We start from the raw sequence: 12,584 nt of genomic DNA on the forward strand, positions 1-12,584 counted from the left end.
GACCGAATGGGTGCACATCTCCAAAAAGCTCGGCAGAATAACCATCTCTGCCATGGGGAAAAATATACTACATGTGGAGTATGAAACCACACTGTCGCTGGTGAAGACTTGAAAGAAAATGGCCAATTATTGACTCCCTTCCTCCCAAAAAAAAAAAAAAAAATTGAGTTTGCCCAGTCTTGCTGTGGAGCCATACAATATTTCCATTTGTGTTTTTTTTTTTTTTGCTTTTGACAAGGTTCACTGGCCCCAAATGTTCAAACCCTGATCATTAAATCCCACTTTCTTCTGCTGCTATAAGCATTGCAACAGTAATCGAAAATGAAATCCTGAAGCTATAAATTCCGTCACACTTTATGCTGCAGACAACGACAACAAAGCACAGCTGTTGATTTTGTCCCGATTCCAAAATGGTGGTCTCCTGTCATACTGCTTGGAGAGCTCAAAGATGACAACCTGGGACAAAAAAATCTTTTGTGTTTCTTGTAATAAATTTGTAAGACTGCAAAAATGGCACACTCTGACACAGATGTTTGTTATAGCAGTAGTATTCCGTTGACCGGAGCTGAAACTGGCGACAAAAATGTGCGTTGAGCATGATCAATGACAGTTGAGTGGATCAGTTTGAGCTAATAAATGTGGAATTTACCAAAATCCTTAGCAACAACAAAAGTGTCGAAAGAGACATGAAGTGCACGTGGAAGGGAAAAAAATGTGTGCCTTGGGTACACTGATGGGATTAAACATTCTTTGGAGATCTATCAAAAGTGGCTAGTTTTTTACAGACAAATAGCCATTAAACAATTTCTATGACTGCCGTTTATCTAGACGTTTGCGTTGGATGTATGCTTGTGTTGGACACTGGAGTTGTTGACTTGTCATTCCCAATTGTTGACACTAAATAAAAGTTGTGATTACTGTAATTTTCCGGACTATTGAGCGCATCTGAATATAAGCTGTGCCAGCTAAAAATACCTTAATGAATATATGTGTACATAGATAGGCCGCACTTGTCTATAAGCCACAGGGACCAAGTTATAACATGAGATATTTACACAGAAACATTTTTTTCAGCTTTTAATTAAATACATACTGGTAACATCCACAAATACGTACAGGAAATGCATTTTTCCAAACAGTGTTTGTAACACGGCTAATTAAAAACATTAATAATAGATAACACAAGAAAAAGTACATCCATCCATCCATTTTCTACTGCCACCTTGTCCTAATCCAACTGATTGCTATCTCAGTTTTCCCCCTGCGCACTAAAATCATTAAAGTTGTCGTCTTCGTTGTCGTAATTGAACGGCATCAGAATTTCATGCTAATTGCATTGGTCCGTTGTGACGAGGCTAAATCTTTTGGTGGCATTAGGCCCGTTAGCCCCTCCAAAAAATCCATAAATTAGCTGCATCGTTGTTTAAGCTGCAGTGTTCAAAGTGCGGCAAAAAAAATAGCAGCTTATTGTTCGGATGTCAGGGTCAAAGTCATAGACAACTTTATTGTCAATACTGTTATATGTTCACACATACAGAGGTTTGATATAGCAGTACTTGATGACTCAAGGTGAAAAAGTACAAAAAAAATTAGAACTAAATTTTGTCACAGAGAGCACCAAGAGAACTTTTCCTGAGGTGCTTATTGTCGGGGTTTGATTTTTAAAGTGACAGGAATGCTAAAGTGCTATTGCAAAAAAAAGTGTGATAGCATTATGAAAGTGTAGTTTTAGCAACACTCATACAGTGCATTTTTTCACTGTAGTGAATGAGTAGATGAGTCCATGAAAATTACGGTACACAAGGGTTCATGGTCAGCACAAGGCCACATCAAGATTCAAGATTCAAAGATTCAAAGTGTTTTTTGTCCTATGTACAGTGTGGAAACATGTTTCCTTGTATAATGAAATTCTTGCTTTGCTGTCCACAGTGCATTTGAATTTGCACTGGCAATAAAGAAGTATTGTAAACATTATACATCACAGGTGTGCAAGAGGCTTGCAGCTCCGACAGCAATTCAAAACAAAATCCTCATTAATTCATTTATTCTCAATCTGATGCACTCAGGGTGGCAGGTGGACTAGAGGCTATCCTGATTGTCATTGGGTAAAACGCAAAGTTCACCCTGGATTGATCAGAGGGCCACTAATAGAGACATGCAACCCTTCACTCTCTCGGTTTAGGGTCTCCGGTGAACCTACTGCAGGTAGGAAACCTAAGCAGACATGGGGAGAACATGCAACCTCCACACAGAAAAGTCCCCTTGGTCAGAATTGAAACGGAGACCTCCTTGCTGGGAGGCAGAAGTGCTAACAAATGCTTCCCCATGTCCCCCCCACCACAACAAAACAATAAGTGTATTCATATATATCCCGTTTTGAGCAAATGTTTCAAAACTGGGGCATTTCCCTCCGAAGTTCGATTTGTGTGGTCGCAAACACAAAACAGTCAACTTTGGATGCAGGTCAAACCAAAGCAGCTGCTCAATTCCAGTCAAGGTTTGTTGGAGTTAAAGCAACCAAAATAACCTTCACGTAAAATATCTGACCAGTTGGATAATGCTTTTTATTTATCTCATTATAGCCTGCATATACTCAACCAGCTGTTTGGTCCTCTGGACTAAACCGCCTGGAATTCATTTACAACCCAATTCCCTGAATCTGAAGCGAGCAAACAAAAAAAAAGGGCAGGAAACACAATAAAAAGACGTTAAAGGTTGGATTTCACCCGTGAAATCCTGCCCTACAAAACACGGCACCATTGTGCATGTTTCCTGAGCAGATGCGGGGATTTGAACACAGCACTGCAGCCGACACTATGGTAACTGAAGGATTGTCGGTTGGACAGTTGTCGAGCAGAAGTGACATACACGCAAAGCCCGCTGTAAGATAGTTTCACTTCACTGATTTTCCCTCTTAATCATGTTCTTTTTCGACTCCTTTCACAAGCATCCTTGTTGTTCACCCACCTGCTACCCCCGTAATCTTGCATTCTTTTTCCACATATACTTTGGAGAAGCACATACCTCCACCGTGATACAGCCGGCACCACAGGCGTTTTATCCCGAGAACCATCTCGGTGAAAAGTTCAACATCTCTTGTGAACGATATTCTTTTTCGTACCTGGGTGCCGCCTGATTTTTTTACTCCACTAAATCCTCTGTGGAGATGGTTTCCAGGGGAGGGTTGTCTTCTGCATCAGTGCTTATTTTTACTGCGTGGAAATAATTCAACCCCAAGCTCAAATGAGGTTTTCAACATGCGCTGTGTAAGACAGCAATCGTGTATTGGCCGGCTCACACTGTGAAACGATCAATCCCTATTTAATCTGTCCTTGGGTGTTGATTTATTTATTTTTTTTCACCCCGTATGGAAAAACTTGAACTGCACGCATGATCATTTGCACTGTCATTGATAGATAAACTCTATAGACCATTAGATAATAACATATACTTGGAAATGGAAAGCATACAGTAATAATAGTAATGATTTCTTCATGTGTTTAACGTCATTATCCATGGAGCACACTCTGAAGCAGATTGCCAGTGCTTTAGCATTCATTTCAGCAGTTTTGTGTGCCAGAAAAGCGTTGTGTAAGTGACTTTAATTCAATTAAACATATATATCTCATAAAGCATGAGTCAAAAAAAAGATCAAAAAAAGGAGTCACCATCACGATCTCGAAGAGGTGATAATGTAGTTTGTAAAGGACGAGGGTGAACTGCGGGTTCGTGTTAATTATGCTTTTTAATTCCTTTGTGGCATGAATATATTAATGTTTGCAAAGCATGATTCAGAAATAGGCAGAAAAATAACCAGTTTTACCGTGTCGTTCTTTTAATGGAGTGAGCTGTTGAAAGAGATGTGTCTGAACGGTTGCTATTTTTTACACTCCACGGTGAAGCTGTTGACCCTGTGCCTTGCGAGACTGATGACACATTTGTATCATTAAAACAAGTCGGTATCTTGGTTCACATAAGAAAAATCCCTATTTAAATTTTTGTCGTGGCAACTGGACTTGAATTCCTTCACTTGAGGATGTTTCAGCCCTCAACTGACAGGCTTCTTCAGTTCAATGACCTGTGGGGAGTTTCCCAATATACCTGCCAGGATTTTGGGCATCTCTAAGTTATGGTGACTTGTTATTTAAATGGGGACATTTACAGACAACATTGTGATCTGTAGTGAGAGCAGGGAACAGGTTGAGGGAAATCTTAAGAGGTGGAGTTATGCTCTGGAAAGGAGAGGATTGAGGGTTAGTTTTAGCAAGACTGAATATATTTGTGTGAATGAAAGAAACCCGTGTGAAACTGTGAGGCTACAGGGAGTGGATATCAAGAAGGTAGAGGATTTCAAGTACTTAGGGTCAACAGCCCAGAGCAGTGGAGAATGTGGAAAAGAGGTGAATAAACAGGTTAACGCAGGTTGGAATGGATGGAGAAAAGTGTCAGGGGCTTTTTGAGATAGAAGACTATCAACCAGAATGAAAGAAAAGGTGTACATGACAGCGGTGAGACCAGCAATGCTCTATAGTCTAAAAACAGTTACAATGATGGAAAGACAGGAGGCAGAGCTAAAGGTCGCAGAAATGAAGAAGCTGAGGTTCTCTTTGGGGGTGACGAAGATGGATAGGATCAGGAATGAGTCTATCAAAGGAACAGCACATAAGATAGGATAAGATAAGAACAACTTTATTTATCCCGAGGGAAATTGTTGTGCCAGAGTTTCAAGCAAAACATAACAATAATACATAATAGTAGGAAGGAGGGAGAATAAGAAATACAATAAAATATAAAGTGTCAAGGTTAAGGCTATCAAGTGTTTTAAGGTCTTAACAAGTACAAACATTTGAATATTCCCTTCGGCTGAAGGAAGAGGAATTAAAAAGTCTGATGGCCTCAGGTAGGAAAGACCTCCTGTGGCGTTCAGTGGGGCTCCTTGGTGGTATCAATCTACGACTGTAAGAGCTCTGACAGGATGTCAGTGTGGCATGGAGGGAGTGATGGACATTGGCCATGATGCTGAGGAGCTTCCCCAGCTTCCGCATGGTAGATGTTTTGTTTTATTAGGTCAGAGAAGCCAGATTCAGATGGTTTGGTCACATACAGAGGAGGGATAGTGTACTGTATATATTGGTTGATGGATGTTGAAATTGGAGGTCTCGAGAGAGACCAAAGAGAAGATATCTGGACGTAGTGAGAGAGGATATGAAGTTAGTCGGTGTGAGAGAGGAGGATACAGAGAATAGGGTTAGATTGAGAGGATTAATTCACGTGGTGACCCTTGAAGGGAAAAGCCCCTAGTAGAGGAAAAAGTTATATAAATGCAAGAGTTGATCAGCAGAAACACGCAAAATGCTGTACTGCTATCAATACCAGGACGGATTTGCACACATAGACCAGGACCTTCTGCGCCCTCCAAAAACTAGGAAAGATTCCCCACCAGAACTAACACAGGTAACTTCCATAGTCCATTTGATCAAACAGATGTCACTCCTTTGTCTGGGGTTACATTTTCACATTCCAATGCTGGTAATCCCTCAAAAATTGCTCTTTTGTCCCCAATGACCGACACCCCAATTAGCACAACAACCCCCTTAGACCTAGTTTCTGCACATCAGCTCCCCCATTTACATAACAAGCCGCAATAACCTAGACCCGCCCAAAACCTTGGCAGGTATATTGGGAAACTCCCCACAGGTCATTAGAACTGAAAAAGCCTCTCGGACAAGGCTGAAACGTCTTCGAGTGAAGAAAGTCCAATTACCAAGACAAGAAGATTTTGACAAGAATTCACTGTGACCTGGACAACTGAGAACCCCCACAGACACATAGTTAAATGTCATATTGTAAGCGCTCCTTGCTTTTGTTCAACACTTCAGTTCCTGATATTGTCAATATTTTGGAATTTCTGTTGTTGCTCATGCTGTCTAATGACATGGCTCTATCTTCTCCCTGACCGATGAAACTGGGACTTATTGGGACATACCTATTTCCTGACACTCAAACATTTGTCTCCTTTTAGCATTGATGAGTATACTCATCATTCAGCTTGATGGATGGAGCTCAGGTGGGCAAGGTCTTTGCAGGATTTTAAGCGATTAAAGCAAAAACACATTGAGCCACAGGTCACAGCAAGTATGTCAGTGGATGTTTTCCCACTCGAGCATTGCAATCATTTTGATTCAGGGTTTGTTTCCCGAGTTATGCTGAGAAAGTTAAGATAATCCTTTATTGGTCTCACTATGAGAAATCGCAATCATATTTTTTTTTTTTTGCCAGTAACATTTTGGAAATTGCCTTTGCAAAATAACACATTTTTTTCTATTTTAATTAAGACCAGTGAACTGTAAGTCTAACAGCAGGTTGGTCAGGCGAACCCCAACGTGCAGGGAAAACAGCTGACCACGGTTTTTTATCCCTAAAGTGTATGTCCCAAGGAATGACCGATCCCACTCAGTTTTGGGAGGGCAGTGACATGCAAAGATTGGGATTTGTGTATATTGATCTTAAAATCAATGGGTGTGAGATGGGGGGAGGTATCTGCAAGCTGACCAACCCAGCCGTCTGCAATGCGCACCAAGAAGCACATGCATCAGGAGTCGAATTTAAATGCATCACTCAGCTGGAGACTAATGACACCCTGCATGCGTTACTAAAACTATATGGAAACAATTACAGAGCTGGACACACACACACACACACACACACACACACACACACACACACACTATTCCAAAGTCCTTAGGGTTATCTCTCATGGTGAGTCAGTGAAACTAAGCTAAGATGTATTCTTGTAAACACTATCGTAAAAAACATAATTACAGGATGACCGAACCGCAGTCACCAATGATACTCCCTCAGGGGATCGTAGATTACTTCTCACATTTGGAGAAAAAAAAGGTATTTGGGACACACTGCTGCACTGATCATGTGTCCAAAGTAACATCTGCTGGAGGTCAACCGGTGACGGATGATTACCCCAACTCGACAGCGAGCTCCTCTGGTTCAGTCCTTCCAAGGATACGAGGGGAAATGAGATCACTTCCTTTGCTTTCAAAAATTCTTGCTGGAAAAAGCCAAAAAAAAAGTAAATCTTTTATTAGGACGTGATTCATCCATTTTTGGTATCATGAGCCTTGCATACATCTGGTCCAAAGATACATTTTAGAAAACAAGAAGAATCCAAAAGTGAAAACATTTGAACGGCTCACAGCAAGACGCGGTTACGTCACTAAAGAAAGGTTCTTGAGTGGTTTTCTGAACAAAATCAAATATCGTACTATGCTGGTTGTAGTATTTCATTGGGTCCAAAAAAAAAAGAGAAACCCCAGTGGACAGAACTTAGTTAACTAAATAAAGTCCAAGTAAGACAGTTTCAGGATCTGCCCAGTTAGCTCAGCTCCATATTTTTAGAATATCATTTCAGGCAATAATTTCTCTCCGGGCTGTAATAATGGCGCCAGAAGTGGAACAAGCTGCTACCTCAAGTGCAAAATTATTCCGCTTGCTTCAAAAGCAGCTGGCGTGTGACCACAGCTGAAGATTTATTGACGTGTTTGTGGGCCGGCCCGGGTCAGTCAGTGATGTATGAACTCTTGAGAATATCACTTTTCTTTGGTTGCCCATATCCCTCAGAGGGATTCATCATGCTGGAGGCGGCAGCGGCCATGTATGTTTAGACATATCCGCCTCTTGATGCCACATGCTGATTACCCAGCGGGTGTAGTTTACACTGGAGACCCCCGCACACTGAGAAAGAGGGGGTAATTGATCAAGAGGACTTTGAAAGATATCCAACGCACAGCCTTTTAGCAAGAGCCTGCCCCGTTCGCCCGATCCCCGGCAGGTGTAGAAGGAAAATAAAGATAGTCCGGTAAAAATAGGTCCCAGGTTTGATTGGGCAGAGTTAGACTCTCCATGTTCTCCCCCCATCTGTGCCTGGGTTTCCTTGGGGTTCTCCAGTTTCCTCCTGGAATCCAAAAACACGCAGAAGGTTCACTGAAGGAACCAAACATGAATGGTCATGTCTGTTTGTGGCCCCATGATTGATACAGGGTGAACCAAGGTGAGATATAGATGATGTATGAAGATGAAGGTTTTTTTTTTTTTTTTTTTTTTTTAAAAAGGTGATGAATGAATGATTTTTTTTAAGTTATTAATGTAGCTGGTTAAAATAATTATTAGAAAAAAGGAAAAAAAAAAACAAACAAACAAGCACGAATCAAGTGAAAATCAGAAAAAAAACAACATTCATTGTCTGTACCATGGGTGGGTGTATTTTTTTCTTTTTGTGAATTCCTCATGTTTAAATTTTCCTGGACTTGAATCATGTGTGGGTGTCTAGATATCAGTTTGTAATGTGGGACTGGCTGGCAACCTCAAAGAATTGAACAGTCTGCTGAGAGAGAAATGGCACAGACAGAGGGTATTGTATTCATAGAGGTTTATTAATTCAAAATAATAACACAAAATAATAATAGAAAAATAATAAAAAAAGCAACAAAATAAAATGCAACATAACAAAATAATGATAATAATAACAATAATAATAATAATAATAATAATAATACAGCCTCAGGGTGGTACAGGCCAGTGTGTCCCTGAGCCAGCCCTGTGGGGAGGGGGGGGTTCACGGACCAGTGTCTCCCAGAGCCAGTCCCAAGCAGGGATAAATACAGAGGGTTGCGTCAGGAAGGGCATCTAGTGTAAAACTTTTGCCAAAACCAAATAATGTAAATCAAACGTACTAATCTGATATCGGATCGGTTGAGGCACAGGTTAAAAACAACCACAATTTGTAGCGATGACCTGCAAGGTACCAGTGGAAAGCGGGCAGCTATAGGTCAATGAAGGAGAGGAGGAAGGCATGTTTGGAAGCAGAGAGAGAAGAGGAAAGGCAAGAGTCTGGGACTGAGAGTACGGACTTTGAATATCGGGACTATGACAGGAAAAGTTAGAAAGTTGGTTGATATGATGCAGAGAAGGAAGGCGGATATACTGTGGGTCCAGGAGACCAAGTGGAAAGGCAGTAAGGCTAGAAGCTTAGGGGCAGGCTTTAAGTTGTATTATCATGGTACTGACAGGAAGAGAAATGGAGGACTTATCTTGAAGGAGGAGTTTGTTAAGAATGTTCTTGAAGTGAAAAGAGGAAACTGGAAATTGAATGTGTGATGCTCAATGTTGTAAGTGGCTTTGCCCAGCAGGTGGGATGTGAGTTTGAAGAGAAGTAGTAGCTCTGTTAGATGAGTCAAATGAAGTGATGTAGAATGCTCCCAGAGATGACAGAGTGGTAACTGGTGCAGACTTCAATGGGCACGGAGAAGTGATGGGCAGATTTGACATACAGGATAGGAACACAGAGGGACAGATGGTGGTTGACTTTGCAAACAACATGGGAATGGCTGTAGTGGACATTTAATCCCAAAAAAGACAGGAACAGAGGGTAACTTGTGAGAGTTGAGGTAGGAGCATGCAAGTAGACTGCATCTTGTATAGATGAGGTAACCTGAAAGAGATTGGTGACTGCAAAGTAGTTGTAGGTGAGAGTGTAGCCAGACAGCATAGGATGGTGGTTTGTAGGATGACTCTGGTGACAAGGAAGATCAAGAGGACAAAGGCAGAGCAGAGGACAAAGGGGTGTAACCTTGAAAGGGAGGAGTGTTGTATGGCTTTCAGGGAGGAGTTGCAAAAGGCTCTGTTAGGTCAGGGTGAGCTTTGAGATGATTGGACAACAGCAGCTAGTGTTATCAGAGACAGGTAAGAGAGTACTTGGTGCATCATCTAGAGGGACAAACATCTCCATGATGTTTGCAGACGACAGTGTGATCTGTAGTGAGAACAGAGAACAGGTTGAGGAAAATCTTGAGAGGTGGAGGTATGCGCTGGAAAGGAGAGGAATAAGGTTAGTCGCAGCAAGACACAGTGTATGTGAGAATAAAAGGAACCCGAGTGGAACGGTGTGGCCACAGGGAGTGGAGATCAAGAAGTTGTAGGATTTCAGGTACTTTGGGTCAACAGTCCAGAGCAGCAGACTGTGGAAAAGAGGCGAAGACATGAGTTTAAGCAGGTTGGAATGGGTGGAGATCCTATATTAAAAGGAAAGGTTCACAAGACAGTGGTGAGACCAGTGATGCTGTATGGCCTTGAAACAGTTACAACGGCGGAAAGATGGGAGGCAGAGCTAGAGGTTGCAGAAATGAAGATGCTGAGGTTCTGGTTGGGAGTGACCAGGATGGATAGGATCAGAAAATAAAATAAAATAAAATAAAATAAAATAAAATAAAATAAAATAAAATAAAATAAAATAAAGGGTGGCATGGTGATTTTCAAGGAACTTTTATCGTCATACTAGCACACCTTACAGTGGCATGAAATTAGTACCTCGGTCCAGTTTCAAGCAATAAAAAAAAATAAACAGAATAGCAAGAAATACGAAACAAAGATTAAATGTAAATATCTAAACAAGTAAGAGTGACAATTTGGTACAGGCTGAAGTTAGCACTAAATTTACATGTGAAAACAAGGAGGTTTTTAGCCTGCGGTTGACATCAAAGGTGGATTCCAGCGGTCATTGGGCTTCATCGTAGCCACTTAAAGAAATATAAATTTCACAAGTATGAGCAAGTGATTGTCCACAATGGACCTGTGCATGTTTTTGGACTGTGGAAGGAAACCCAGGAGACAAAAAAAAGGATTCAATAAATATGGACATCAATGATGTTCACTTTTCATTGATATTTCACCATTGTTTTCAGTCAAAAAATGAGGGATCCAACAAGAAATGAGTAGAATTTATTTAAAAAAAAAATCGAAAATTTAGAAGAATTTTACCAAAATATTGAGAGAATTTGGGAGAAATTACCTGATTTTATTTAAGAAAATGTGAAGTCAATGCAAAAGATAAATCGCAGCTCTACTGGATATCTTAATCCATCTGCTGTCAGCGTCCTAAAATGAACCTATTCATCCCGCTTGTTGGTCATCGTGTTTATTCGTCAGATTCAAACAACTCAAAAGCCTTGTAGTCTTTCATTTTTCACTTCAGCAAGCACTTCCCAGAAGGACTGCAGGCCTGGAATGGATCTAAAACAACCCAAAACACACATATTTGAATCATTTGAGTGATGCCCTTTTAGCAAACAAAACAAACACTGCAGTGCTCTCTCTCATTCCCACTTACCGAGCTTCGCTGAACACCTCCCACTCTGAAAACCCCACATACTTATCTTTTTGGCTTCTGCCGACTGATCCAATAATTACTGACGGGGAGCAAGGGGAAAAAAAAAAAACCTCACACTGAAACGCATACTGTTCTGAGTATTCCAAAACACATGGAGACTCCGAGTGCAAACACACACGCACACACAAATTCACCTTATAAGGGCATTCCTTCGACTTCAATTCTTAATTAATGGAACCTAACTGTAACCTCTGAACTACTAGGTTTTTATTTTATATTTCTTAAGTACTTTTAATTAGTTTACTTTCAAAAAGTTTTTATGAATAATACAAAACCCCCCGAGGGTCGTCCATCTCCACATTTATAGAACAATCCGCTGCATCCAAATTAGAGGCCAGATCTGTCTCATTCTCAATGATATGGAAAGAGATGGACAGCTGAAATGGGAAAAAGATTTAATAAATGTTTATTTATATATTTATAATTTTTAATTAATACTGTATGTATTTAAAATTTAAAAATAGATTTTTTTTGTGATATACATATGTATATATATTTCTTGTGTTTTTTTTTCAACCTAAACTTTATTTTTTATTATTATTCTATTTTTGCCAGGCTGGGCTTCTGCTACACCACAGCAGTCCGTGAAAATGGAAACTTGGCAAATTAAGAATTTCCGATTCTGATCCTGTATGGTTATTTTTTTTAATTAGTTATTGCTGCTTATCTCACAGGAGGCATGTAGGCTTCATGGTTAGCAATTCCACCTAACAGGAAGGAGGTCACTGGTTGGATTCCAACCACTCTGTGTGGAAATTGCATGACTGTGTAGGTTTCCTCAGGATTTGCGGGTTCCCTCATGCAGTCCAAAAAATGCAGAAGGTTTATAATAGACCAATAGTGAATGGTTGGTCTGGGGTGAATCCCACCTCTTGCCCTTTGATTTCCTGCAGTGTGAATAAAAATCATGAATGATTGTGACTAATGTAAGCAATGGTTCAAGTCAAGTCAGGTCAAAGTCAACTTTATTGTCAATAGTGCCATACATTCACACATACAGTGCATGGAAGTAGCATTGCTCTAAGACCCACAGTGCAAAAGTACAAAAATTATAAATAATTTGTCATAGAGAAAAACGAACTGTGACAAGTTATGCTGCAGTAGATATGGCATGGTTTGATTTTTAAAGTGACAGGAGTGCTAAGATGTGGTTGCAAAAAAATTATAGCTTAACCCTTACTAGACAATTTCACTTTCATCATGTGAGTTGATTTATATTTTTATTTTTTTTCTAATATTTTTGAATCCTCCTGTTTTAATATAATTTCAACTTTAATTGTATAATATTCTTCCTTTTTTTTTCATTTGTATTTTTTATTTCCTCTATTGTACAGTCCACTTTCTG

This window comes from Fistularia commersonii, chromosome 10 (genome assembly GCF_037954325.1).
Source record: "Fistularia commersonii isolate RoL2024-O1a breed Wild chromosome 10, RoL_Fcom_v1.0, whole genome shotgun sequence".
Taxonomy (NCBI): domain Eukaryota; kingdom Metazoa; phylum Chordata; class Actinopteri; order Syngnathiformes; family Fistulariidae; genus Fistularia; species Fistularia commersonii.